The sequence below is a fragment of the Schistocerca nitens genome, chromosome 1 (assembly GCF_023898315.1).
Source record: "Schistocerca nitens isolate TAMUIC-IGC-003100 chromosome 1, iqSchNite1.1, whole genome shotgun sequence".
In the NCBI taxonomy this organism is placed as follows: Eukaryota; Metazoa; Arthropoda; class Insecta; order Orthoptera; family Acrididae; genus Schistocerca; species Schistocerca nitens.
Window position 1 is genome coordinate 150,175,088 of NC_064614.1, and position 13,595 is coordinate 150,188,682.

A 13,595-nucleotide genomic window follows, 5' to 3' on the forward strand; every position below is an offset into this window, starting at 1 on the left:
GTGACTAATGTAGCAGAATATTGTCAAACAATCTTTCATGAAAAGCAAAGAAATTCTGGTCATAGGTGAAGGCTGTTAGTGGCACCAATGTTAGTGTCCAGACCCTTGAAAATGAGACAGGAACTGAAACTGAGAGTAGCAAAGTGCAAGTTGAAATGCTTAACACCATTTTCAAATGCTCTTTTACAAAGAAAAACGAAGGAGAATTGGCCCAATTTAATCCTTGTACCACTGAAAAGATGTGTGAAATAAGTGTTAGTGTTGGTCGTGTTGAGGAACAGCTGAAACTGTTAAAATCAAATGAAGCTCCAGGACCTGATGGAATCCCTGTAAGATTCTATAGTGAATTAGCAGTTGAGTTAACCCCTGTTCCAGCTATATTCTGTCATAGATCACTCAAATGAAAGGCAATGCCCAGTTCTTGGAAACAAGCACAGGTCACACCCATCTATAAGAAGGGTAGTAAAAGCAACCCACAAAAGTACCTTCCAATATCCTTGACATTGATTTGTTGTAGCATCTTAGAACATATTCTGAGCTCAAATGTAATGAGGTATCTTGAACAGAATGAACTGGCACTTTTCTCACATGACATACTGAAAGCTTTGGATCAAGACAGTCTGGTAGATGCAGTATTTTCTGATTTCTGAAAAGCATTTGATTCAGTACCACACCTACACTTACTGGCAAAAGTACAATCATATGGGGCATCAAGTGAAATTTGTGACTGGAGTGATGACTTTCTGGTAGGGAGGACACAGTGTGTTATCTTGGATGGAGAGTCATCGTCAGATGTAGAAGTAACCTTGAGTGTACCCCAGGGAAGTGCATTGGGGTCCTTACTGTTCATGTTGTATATTAGTGACACTGCAGACAATATTAATAGTAAGCTTAGGCTTTTTGCAGATAATGCAGTTATCCATAATGAAGTAAGGTCTGACAGAAGTTTCCAGTCAGATCTTGATAAGATTTAAAAGTGATGCAAAGATTGGCAACTTGTTTTAAATGTTGAAAAATATAAAATTGTGCTCTTCACAAAATGAAAAAGCGTAGTATCCTACGACTATAATGGAGTGAGAGGGAACTGTAATAACTGGTACAATGAGAGGAACCCTCTGCCATGCACATCATGGTGGTTTGCAGATTATAGATGTAGATGTATAATAGGAACACAATTATCATTTTATACACAGGAATGTGTTTGTTAAGCCACAACGATATTGCGATCCTGTAAAGTGAAGTCAATACTGCAGATTAAAAGACGGTGTAAGAAGGTAGTCCAGTAAGAAACTGCACAGCTGTTGCTGCTACAGCCATACTACATGTGCACACAAGGGTGAACCAACAACATTGTCCCATTTCATGCTCAACTGTGCTTCAGTGTCAGTCAATTTGTTATTCTAATCAGTGTATAATTTGTCAACCATGTGACATCCTTCAATAATTGGGGTAATATAATAATCATTGTATTTTATTTGTATTGCACTAACTGTAATTAACAATACAATCAATAAACAAATGTACATTCTGATGTGTTCATTCAAAGTAAACTTCTGTTTCGTTGCAGGGCCCTGTACCCTGTGTGTCAGTCCATGTGCACAGAAAGTGATATGCTTAAAAAATGAGACACTGAGGACACAACTGAGGATTTACATTTTGGAAATCTCTAAGAAAACATTTAATTTGAATGTAAGTCCACTTTGTGGAATTAGCCACTTGTATTTGAGTATAATGCTAACCAATAAAGCCACTAAACACGTTTACATCATTCTGTTTTCATTTGTTTGTTTTTATTAAAAAAAATGCCCCCATACCCTTTGTTTCCGATGGCCACTGCATGGTTTACAATGGCCCTGACAATGAGTGACACAGGACATTGTATAAAATTCACCAAAACTCAGCTTCTATCTGTGGAAAGGAATTGCCACAATTGTTTGTTCTAAGGAGCCACAGAGTTCTAAGCTCACCGGAAAAGGTATTAGTTACTCCCTTGAAATAGCACATGGATCACTCTGGAGTACTGAAGTTCGTGTGGAAGTAGCAACAGGTTCTCTTATGATCATCCACCAATCACACAAGAGATGGCAGTGAAGTGGTGTCTCTGCATAAGACGCGTTAATACAGGGATGTGACAGGATGCCGGAAGGAGCTGTTGCTTTCGAACATGCCCACAGCTGTAGTGTGCTTGATTCACTGATGTACCAGTTCTGACTGTTCCATGTGTCTATAGCAAATGGTGCACTACTCACAGACATGTAACACTATGTAAGAACAGTGATCACAAAAAGATCCAATCCGCCAGAAACCAGAGACGAATGTAACACCTTGTCAATGACAATTCATTTAGATACAACAGGAAATGCTGTTAAAGAATGCAGGTCCACCTCAACCAGTTGCTAAGCAAATGCTGTGAAGGGATGTACAAGAAATGGACATCCTGAGTGGGGTACCTTGCAAAAAGCCACTGTTCACAGTGGCAAATAGAGCTATATGTCTTTGCAGGCCAAATAACATGTATGCATGATGGTAGCTAATTTAGTGTGGTCCAGTGATTCATGAGTTTGCATCTTTTCAAATGTTACAAGACATCAAGGGCACTGGTGACCCACACGGTGTGGAGGGCAGAGGTGGACTGCGATATTTTGGGGGTGTTTTATGTGGTTACTATAAACACGGATCAGGATGTTTATTTCAGTATTCTTGGTGACCAAGTGCTGCCCTTTCTTCTGAATTTTCATAGTGGACTGCGATATTTTTGGGGTGTTTTTTTGTGGTTATCATAAATGTGGATCAGAATGTTTATTTCAATATTCTTGGTGACCAAGTGCTGTCCTCTCTTCTGAATTTTCATGGTGAGTATGCTGTGGACATTCCTGTTGTCCAAGATGACAACAGTATTGTGCTTACCCCTGCAGACATATTTCCTGGTTTGAAAAGCACTTGAGCACCATATTGCATCTGGACTGGCCCTCTGTTTTAGTCCCCCAGAGCAGGTGGTTCCAGCTCCAGTGCCCGCCAATGGGCAGGTAGTTGCCCATGGGCACAGGTGGGGGAGGGTGGACAGACAACTGATACACAGGCAGTTGGTTAGCCAGTCGAAACCTAAGTGACTGTACTGCACCAGACAGGTACACACAGGTGAGAGTGGCCAAGAGGTCACATATGAACAGAATGTGTGTGACAAAGCTGCTGTGACAAAATGAGCAGCACGGCTGATCTTTTCTGTACTATAAGGAGGGGAACACCAATGTCACCGGGCAACTGAGCGCATCAGATTAAAAGTACTGTATAAGTATATCTACTAAAATTGCCAAGACTGTCTACTGTTGAGGTACAGGAAATATAAGGACATTTCTGGAATTAGCAGAAGCCCTAAACAAAAATTATTAACATATTTCTAGGCCACCACTTTTAGTGTTCATTAAACTTTAAATGTTTGTTTATTTATAATGCATAATTACCATTAGCAGACGTATTAACACATGTAACACACTGCCAAATAGTTCATGACCTCAGTTACATGAAGCTAGCTTGTACGATAAGCATGAAAACAAATTTTTAAGTTATTTATAAATTTTGATTAAACTATGATAAAACAGAATTGGGCACACACTTATTTAGTGGCAGCAACTTGAGATTGCGGTTGGGATTAAGATGTAGTAATTTACTTAAATATTATTTGTTATGTCTGTAAATACATTAAGAAATGTACTTTGAGTCTCCGTAGTGCCACAGCAACAAGTAGAATACAGACATGTAGTGTACTTGACTAGCTTAGGAGATTTCCTTTCAAAATTGAAGCAAAAATAATAAATTAAGAAGACAAAGTGTAGACATTAGTTATGGACTAAGATGTAGTCCCCTGAGCATAAGTAGATCTAAGAATGTGTATATCAAAAATTTATTATATATACAAAACGGCGTAATCTGATAAGGTGAGCCAGAGAAAGTAACAAACTTGATTACAGTAGTTAGTCATGTGACCAAGCTCTGGAGAAGGCAAGCAGAGAAGCTCCATGGTCTTTTGTCACTGTCATTGGAGGAGTGAAGATGGGCTTCTGACCTTTGGTGTTGGAACAGTGGAGCTACTTTTTAAATGAGTTTCAGTGGAACTTACAGCCAAACCTCCAGATGTCAGATACTTAGTTTGGTACCAAACCTTGTGTGTCGATAAAGTATCAACCAAAACTCCAATTTAGTTTATACTATGTGCTGTTGTCCAGCAGAACATGCATAAACGGGAATTAAAAGTAACATCCGAACTACACATCACAGGACAAATGTAGCCATGAGTGACTAATACGTGTAGTTTATGTGAGCAAATTGATGGAGTGTTAGATCATCATACCCAGGTTTCTGCTTTCAAATCCCAGTAAGGACAATTTTTTTTACTGTATTATGCATGAAAGTATTATATGGGGCAACATGTTTATGACATGTAAAAGGGCTTACAACAATGTTCTTTTGGCAGTCTGCTTTCACTTTGTTTCTTTGAAAGTATTAAACCTGTAGTTTCACAGAACACACAACCAAAACAGAAAAATAATGCAACAATTGCATCACACGTATGGTAGTAATGGTTGTAATAGTAGTAGTAGTAGTAGTAGTAGTAATAATAAGAATGAAAGTAATAGTTGCAATAATAAACAAAAAAATAAGTACATAACCTTGCAAAAATGCCCCCCCCCCACCCCCCACCCACACACACACACACACGTGTGCATGCAGGAACCAAGGCTTTACAATAGTAGTTGCTTATCGGTTCACCGCATTGTGTACCATGATTCGTCACTCCACACAACATTTTTCCACTGTTCAATCGTTCAATTTTTACGCTCCTTATGCCAAGCGAGGTGTCGTTGGGCATTTACTAGCGTGATGTGTGGCCTATGAGCAGCCGCTCGACCATGAAATCCAAGTTTTCTCACCTCCTGCCTAACTATCATAGTACTTGCAGTGGATCCTGATGCAGTTTGGAATTCCTGTGTGATAGTCTGGACAGATGGCTCTGAGCACTATGCGACTTAACTTCTGAGGTCATCAGTCGCCTAGAACTTAGAACTAATTAAACCTAACTAACCTAAGGACATCACACACATCCATGCCCGAGGCAGGATTCGAACCTGCGACCGTAGCGGTCGCTCAGTTTGAGACTGTAGCGCCTATAACCGCACGGTCACTCCAGCCGAGTCTGGATAGATGTCTGCCTATTACACATTAGGACCCTCTTCGACTGTCGGCGTTCCTTGTCAGTCAACCAACAAGGTCGGCCTGTACGCTTTTGTGCTGTATGTGTCTCTTTACATTTCCACTTCACTATCACATTGGAAACAGTGGATATAGGGATTTCTAGGAGTGTAGAAATCTCATGTACAGATGTATGACACAAGTGACACCCAATCACCTCACCACGTTCGAAGTCCATGAGTTCCGTGGAGCGCCCCATTCTGCTCTCTCATGATGTCTAATGACTACTGAGGTCACTGATATGGAGTGCCTGGCAGTAGTGGCAGCACAATGCACCTAATATGAAAAACATATGTTTTTGAGTGTGTCTGGATACTTTTGATCACATAGTGTATGTTTAACTACCTTAATGCATAATTATTTGAGCCAAAAGGCAGTAGCAAATAACTGACCCTTAGATGAAATTGAGCTAAAATTATTGTAGGTTGTGTGCTTCCCCAATCACTACAGGTTGATACTGATAGGACCACAGAGAATATGAAGGTCATTTACTTTGTTAGGAAGCAGCCAGTGAGCTCACACCACCTATCCAAGGCTGAGCTGGGGGTCTCCACACGCTACGGTGCAGCATCAAGGCAGCCTGTTGTACAAACTGTCTGGGACAGTGGATGAAATGTAGCAGTCAACATCCCCACAGTTTCGTAGTTCTGCAGAATCTGATTGTCAATGAGTGGTTTAGAACGGGTACGATAAACCTTGAGAAACTTGTGGGCTTTCTTCCTTGCTGAATTGATGAAATTGTCAAGGCTAGAGGCTATGTTACACTGTATTAGTGTGATGTTTTCTGGCAGTGACTAATTTTTTGTCCAACGTGCTTACAAGTGTGAAAGCAACTTCAACACAGAATAGGAAAACTCACACCAAGCAGATGTCAAATTCCTGTCTCACATACAGAGTGGAGAAGAATGGCGTCATGAAATTTTAACCCTGGATAGCTGATGCCAGTAGGAACCAAAATTACTATAGTGCACATCATTTATGATGGCGGCCGAGTTTAGGTTCGTTCTGCGCATCTGACGCCACAAAACACAGTCAGCCAATGAACAGAGAACGACGTTGCCAGATCTCAACTGCAGTGCAGAGCACGGACGAGTGTCTTCAGTTTTAGAAACGTTCAGTCATAAATATAGTAATAGAACAAAAGCAATGTCTTGATAGCAGACTTTCTTTTATAGAAAGTTTGGAAAAAGCATTCTTTATACCAATTGCTTCATATTCTATTAATTAATTAAACCAAACAAGCAATAAGCCTCCTAATTCAGACGATAGCAAGGAAAGGTGTTTGTATCAATCTCACAAACCGCTTTTTCGCAATAAAGAACAGCGGTAATTGTTTATTTCCTGTTGTACTTCAACGACGTGTGAGTAATTCATAGTCATACCAACAGTGTTTGTCGGTATTTTGTGTGTCATTTTAGAGTCCTCAAGGAGTTTTATTGCTGGACGAGCTGCGTTAGTGTCACTGCTAAGGCGTTGGGCTGCTAAATGAGGTTATGAGTTCAAACCTTGTGTGGTGCTTAATACTATCTTTATTTTAAAATGATATCTAAATGTCTTACTTCATGAATTTTATTCGTTTGAATTTAATTGATTGAAATTTCTAGTGCTTTGTCTCTTCATTAACCCTTTCGCTGCTACAGAGACATGCTCCCCGCATTCCACGCTGTGTGTGATTTTGTCATCACTGCACTGCTCGCCTGTGCAGACACATGGTGTTCCGACTGCTTTGACACACTTTATCATTCGATTTAACAAAAATTATTTGGCCCAAAAATTTGATTTTTACACATCTTCTTGACTGATACCTTCGCCCCATAAATGACTTAATTTTGTTTCGATGTTCAATGTAGTTATTGTGCAGCATTAAATGTAGTAAACCATTGGACAAAATTTTGAAGAGTTTCCAGAGGTAAAAGTTCATAGTGTATACTTTCCGTATGGTCTATTTTAGTTGCCACAATGTTGAGAATGAAATGTGGACAAGATACCTAAATTTCATATAAAATTTACTGTATAACAGTATCTCATTTAATTTAAGTATGCTGGCCGAGGTGGTCGAGCCGTTCTAGGTGCTACAGTCTGGAACTGCACGACCGCTACGGTCGCAGGTTCGAATCCTGCCTCGGGCATGGATGTGTGTGATGTCCTTAGGTTAGTTAGGTTTAAGTAGTTCTAAGTTATAGGGGACTGATGATGTCATAAGTTAAGTCCCATAGTGCTTAGAGCCATTTGAACCATTTAATTTAAGCACCACATAGGTGTTGTATGTAATATTGAGAAATATTCTGTCTTTCGTGACTGTAATAAAAGTTTTATTTACACCGGGTGAGTACACAATGGTACTCATCTTCTCTTTCTTGTTTTTGTCCCACAATTGCAGTTTTACCAAGGGTATTGAAATATATTCCTCTTCTGCAACTGTAATAAGCGTCTTATTTAGACTAGACGCATTTTTCTGTTTTGAAGCATCTTCAGTGTATTTTGTCTCCTCCATTGCCAAGTCACCTTTTGTAGTTTTGTGCTGCGGTAACACAATATTCAATGTTTGTGTGGGCTGATCAGTGTTTTAGCAAATAAATGCTGTTTGTGTGTGCCACCCACAAAAATTATATTTGACATAGCTCTGAGCACTTCACTGATAGATGGTATATTCAAGTCCTAATGTTTTTGTAAGCCCACAGTTTTGTTTAATGTATTTTGTCTACTTCCTTTTGATTGCTTGAAGTGCTGTAAAATAAAGCCAAATGCGCTCGGTGTAAATAAAACTTTTGTTACAGTCGCAAAAGATGGAACATTTCTCAATATTACATACAACATCTATGTGGTACTTAAATTAAATGAGATATTGTTGTACAGTAAATTTTATATGAAATTTAGGTATCTTGTCCACATTTCATTCTCAACATTGTGACAACTAAAATTGACCAGATGGAAAGTATACGCTATGGACTTTTACCTCTGCAAACTCTTCAAAATTTCGTGCAATGGCTTACTACAATTAATACTGCACAATAACTGTGTTGAACATCGAAACAAAATTAAGTCATTTGTGAGGGGAAGGTATCAGTCAAGAAGATGTGTAAAAATCAAATTTTTGGGCCAAATAGTTTTTGTGAAATCGAATGATAAGTGTGTCAAAGCAGTCGGAACACCATGTGTCTGCACAGGTGAGCAGTGTAGTGACAAAATCGCACACAGCGCGGAATGCGAGGAGCACGTCTTTGTAGCAGCGAAAGGGTTAATGCGGCCATGGTGGCTTTACATAATGAACTGCGCGCTCCCCCCTAAATGTAAATTTGCAAACTACACTATACTATTGCGCTGCTTCTCTTGTTGCGTGCATCGTGTGCAACTGGCAATGCAGCAATCTCCCGCGTCTGGGCGGGCATGCACGAGCCGCCAAGATAAAAGAATTGAACTATAGTATTGTGTAGGTCGACAGCACACAATTATTAAAATATGGAAACTTGGTGCCACACACTCTGATTTGCTGTGGGATTGCCCTGTTACCAGATGCTCTGGACAACGCATGACTATGAATGCTTTGCCTACCAGAGATCATGATGTATCCAAAGTGGCGCGCACGCTCGGTGGTAGCAAGCCAGTCTTCCACTCTGGGATCCTGGGGCGAATCTGCTGGGGTCCCAATGCATCCACTGTCGTTTCATGGTAAGACTTACCGGGAACAAAGCTGTCAACAGCTGTTAGTTTGTGTACAGGAAGTGTTTTACAAATAGTGTTGGCCCTGAAAAGAGCCTTTCTTGTAGCTAGGACATAGTTTACCTAAGCAGGCGCTTGAACTGGTGACCCTTTGATGTGATACAAGCTTGATAACATCTAAAAGCGTTTTGCAGAACTCTTTCAAAGATTCCTGACATTGCCATGATGTGATTGGCGGCATGTTGAATGCAATCCATTAATTCTCTTCATTTCTATGTGGTTCATGGCTGGGTGAGAGAACTAGAACCTTGAAGAATCCCCACAGGAAAAAGTCCAGTGGCACAAGGTCTGGTGATCGCGGGGGCCATGTCCTATGTACACCTCTGCCAATTATCTGGTCATCAAAGAGTTCATTTAAATTTCCATGCACAGCATGACTGTTATGTGCGGGCACCCCATCATGCTGCAACTGTATGCATAGCCGTATGTCTGGGGGAACATCTTCCAGCTGGGTAGAGATTCTTGCAAGGTTGGACACACCCACCCAATCAGATGGTCACCCACAATGCCTGCCCAAATGTTGAGCGAAAATTGTTCCTTGTGTCTGTGGACGAACATGATGTGAGGATTTCCCCTTGCCCAGTAATGAATGTTTTGTGTGTTGTAAAGGCCATTCTGATGGTAGGTGCACTTGTCAGTAAACAAAACAATGGCAGGGAAGTCAGGATCTCCTGCAACATGTCGCAGAAACCACTGGAAAAACCTTAGCCTGTGTTCATAGTCCACCAGAGGCTTTAGGTCTTGGACAGGGTGGAAACTAAATGAATGCTGGTCATCATCCCCCAAAAAATCCCAGATTAACCAATGAGTGACTCTCATATTGTATCCAACTGCTCGAGTACTTGTCGTAGGTGCTTCCTCGAAGTGCTCGAGAACAGTCTCTTCAAATGCAGCATCCTGTCATGTTTGAGGTCTTCCAGCATCACCATGATATCCCACTAATGAGCCTGTTTTGCCAAGTCACCAGTGAATTGCTGTAAACATTTGCGAGGGTGGGTGGCGTCTTGCTGGGTATCGTTCTTCATACAACCATCGACCTTCATGCGCATTACCGTCTGCTGGTCCATAAACAAAAACCATACCTCATTGTTCTTCAAACAAATACTGTCCTGTCATGCTTACTGTACAACAAAATCACAGGTTACATGTGTGTGCTTTGAAGCAAAGCATACATGTAAATGCCTCTGACGTGAGGTGGAGACAAACAGCAAGACCTATTTGACGTGTGCGTATCATGTTGGGGCAGTGAGAGGTTGAGGGATGTTTGTATGTCTAAACCTAAAACCATGCACTGCCCAGCAGCTGAAGAATGGCAACAGAGCAATCCATGGACAATTGGAGCATGTGGCACCAAGTTTCCATAGTTTAAAAATGGTGCGTTGTCGACTACACAACATTAGTAATTTTGGTTCCTACTGGCATCAGCTATCGAGGGTTAAAATTTTGTGACACAGTTTTTCTCCACCCTGTATATGAATTGCCACAGATAGCAACTGGAAAAGCGTGACAGTAATGACTGACTACAGAATGGCCATCAGACAATGCCGCTGCAAGTACATAATGCCCACCTGTGTACTAAACTTCAGTTCACCAGAAGCTACGGCGGGTATTTCTTTGACACTAGCAGGCACTAGTGTGGTAAAATGTCAGTTTATTAATCAAACATCTGTCAACTTGAAGAATTCAAAAAGGCAGTCCATGTATTATGCAAAGGAGTGGCTGAGAAAGCCTCAGTGGTTATTATCACTTTTCTATCATTGTGGATGAAGATTAATCTCAATTTCGGGATTGATGTTCCCTGCACATATGAAGAAATGTTCTGAAATACAAACAAATGGTCAGTGAGTCTACAAGCATAAATAGGAAGGGAAATGAGAGTGACAGATAGTAGTGGACAGAATTGATTAATGACTATGCAGGGGCAGAAAATAGACAGAGTAATATGATGGAAATATTTTCTTTCAATATGGGTTACTAATAGTTAATAGGTGATAAATAAATGAACTTAATTTTGCAAGTGTGTTGATTTATAAGAATACAAGAAAATTATCTTTCTTTGGTACGACAAATGCATGTTGTGACAATGAGATATTACTCACTTCCATAGTAGTACTGGTCCACAGTTTTGAGCCATCCAACATCGTCATGAGAATGTGGCACCAGGTGAACATTAAGCATCCCTTGTTTCACTGGGTGGCAAAACTGGAAGTAGATGAAAAATGTCAATCAGTCAGATACATCATTATGTGGAGGAGTGATCTTTTGATCTATTCACTTTATATTCAATTATGCATACATAAAGTTCTGTAGATTCTTCCATAATGCAGAAACCTCAGGGATAGGAAACAAAAATTATTTTTGGTTCATGAATATTATAATTTTTTTCAAATTGTACATGAAGTTCAAAGGATCAGTGATAAAATGTGATTAAAAGTCTGTTGTTCTCACATCAAAAGGATATTCTCTTCCTGGGGTCTGAGTGGCCTGACTTCCCTGAATTTGTATTACTGTGTTTGTGAATCTGAATTTATTTTTTACGGTATAATGTAACTGGATGGACAAAAAAGTCTACTCACCAAGCAGTGGCACAAGACACACAAGAAAGTTTAATGTACACAAACTTTCAGAGCCAGTGGCTCCATTGACTGCAGAAGGGTTGAGGGGAAATGAAGAGGGGCGAAGTAAAAGGACTTGAGAGGTTTTGGAAAGGGGTACATGTTGGAAAAGTCTCCAAGAACCCTGGGTCAGGGGAGGCTTACTGGACAGGATGAGGAGGAAAGACTGATTGTTGGGGATAGCACAGGATGAGATGTGAAAACCTGAGAGCTTAAAGGTGGAAGACAGGGTAATATGCAAAACAGAGATTACTACTAAAACATTGTGCATGAGTTAATAAGAGTGAAAAGCTAAGTGCATTGTGTAAAACAGAGGAGGGAGGGGGGATGGAGAAAAATAGACAGATCAGAAAATAAAAGATGCAGAAAATTAAAAATGGAGTGAAAACAGGAGTAGTTACTGTGAAGAAATGCTGAGACAGAAGGAATTAATGTGGACTGAAGTCAGGTGGGTGGCAAGAACCAAGGACATGTTGTAGCACTAGTTCCCATCTGTGGAGTTCTGAGAAACTGGTGTCTGGGGGAAGAATCCAGATGGCACGTGTGATGAAACAGGCATAAAGATCACTACTATCATGTTGTAGAGCATGCTCTGCAACAGGACATTGTGTGTTGCTGGTATACACCCTCTGTCTCTGGCCATTCATCTGGACTGATAACTGAGTGGTAGTCAGGCTGATGTAAAAGACCAAACAGCGTTTACATAACAGCTGGTATACGATGTGTCATTTAACCCTTTGATAGCATATGTTTCGCTAGTTATAGGGCTGGAATAGGTGATGGCAGGAGGGGCATAGGGCAAGTCTTGCAGCAGTGATGGACACATGAATAGGAGCCATAGGGTGGGGAGATGGGTGCGGAGGGAGCATAGGGTCTGACAAGGGTATTGTGGAGATTGGGTGGGTGACAAAAAGCTATTGTAGATGTGATGGGCAGAATTTCAGACATAATGGATCTCATTTCAGGGCATGATTTTTAGAAGTCATGGCCTTGTGGAGGTATATGATTTATATATGAGACCAGGATAACACTGATTTATTATTTGTTGTAAAGTTTTGGTTTTCTGCAATTCCTTGGTATGTAAATTAAAAGCTCTGTGTGGTAACTTTGTATTTTCTTATTTCCGATGTACTTATTGTTGAGAAAAATTACTGTGACCAAGTCACCACAAATTGAATAGAGACTTTGAGAGTACTTCAGAAACAGTTCCTGACTTAAATAAACAATTCTACCAAAAGTTTCCTTAATAGATTAACAGAGAAATGGTGCACATTTTGGCGAAGTATATTTGTTTGCTATTAATGTTGAGAATTTGTACAAAATCATCAAAAACCTCCAAAAGTGTCACAAAGTAAGCCCCACTTATGGTATTTTACATACAGGAAGACCAGTTTGGTACTAGATCTGGAGGGGAACCAGGGAAGAAATTTTAGCACTGTGGAAGTGATTGGTAAGAAGGCTAGGAAAGTGCAGAACAACTTTCATAGCTTTCATTGATTCTTGGAATGCCTTTGATATGGTAAATCCAACACTCGTGCATCATTCTATCAATTCCTTCCTTTACACACCATGTTGTGTCAGCCCCATCTAGAAGGAGAGCCATCAGGGACTTGGAATGTGTTAGGCTGTACGCTAAGAGACAAAGACAACCACTGTTCTAATAACAAATTATGACTAGCCCTGATCTAGTCTATCTGATACTTCTGGCAGTTGTAATCACTCTATATTATATTCGCCAAATAGTTTTGGCACCCGACATAAAAGGCAATGGGAAGTAAGCACTCTACCGCAGAAAAACAGTAGGCGTACTAAAGTAGTGTGCTTGCACACCCGTTACTAATCTCACCACATGGCTACCATAACTAAAACACAAATAATATTGGAAGCACCATAAGTAACAAATAACAATCATTTATTAAAATAAAATATGAGAAAAATACTTATTTATAGTTGGGTGAAGAACAGGCATGGCACTGTAATAAAAGATATCAAGCTCATTTTGATGAAGACTAA

The 13,595-nt window shown here is 40.2% G+C and overlaps 1 pseudogene; it reads right to left on the reverse strand.

Annotated features, from left to right (window-relative positions):
* Positions 1–13,595, reverse strand: part of LOC126243660 (lysosomal alpha-mannosidase-like) — a 275,619-nt pseudogene that overhangs the window by 168,182 nt on the left and 93,842 nt on the right.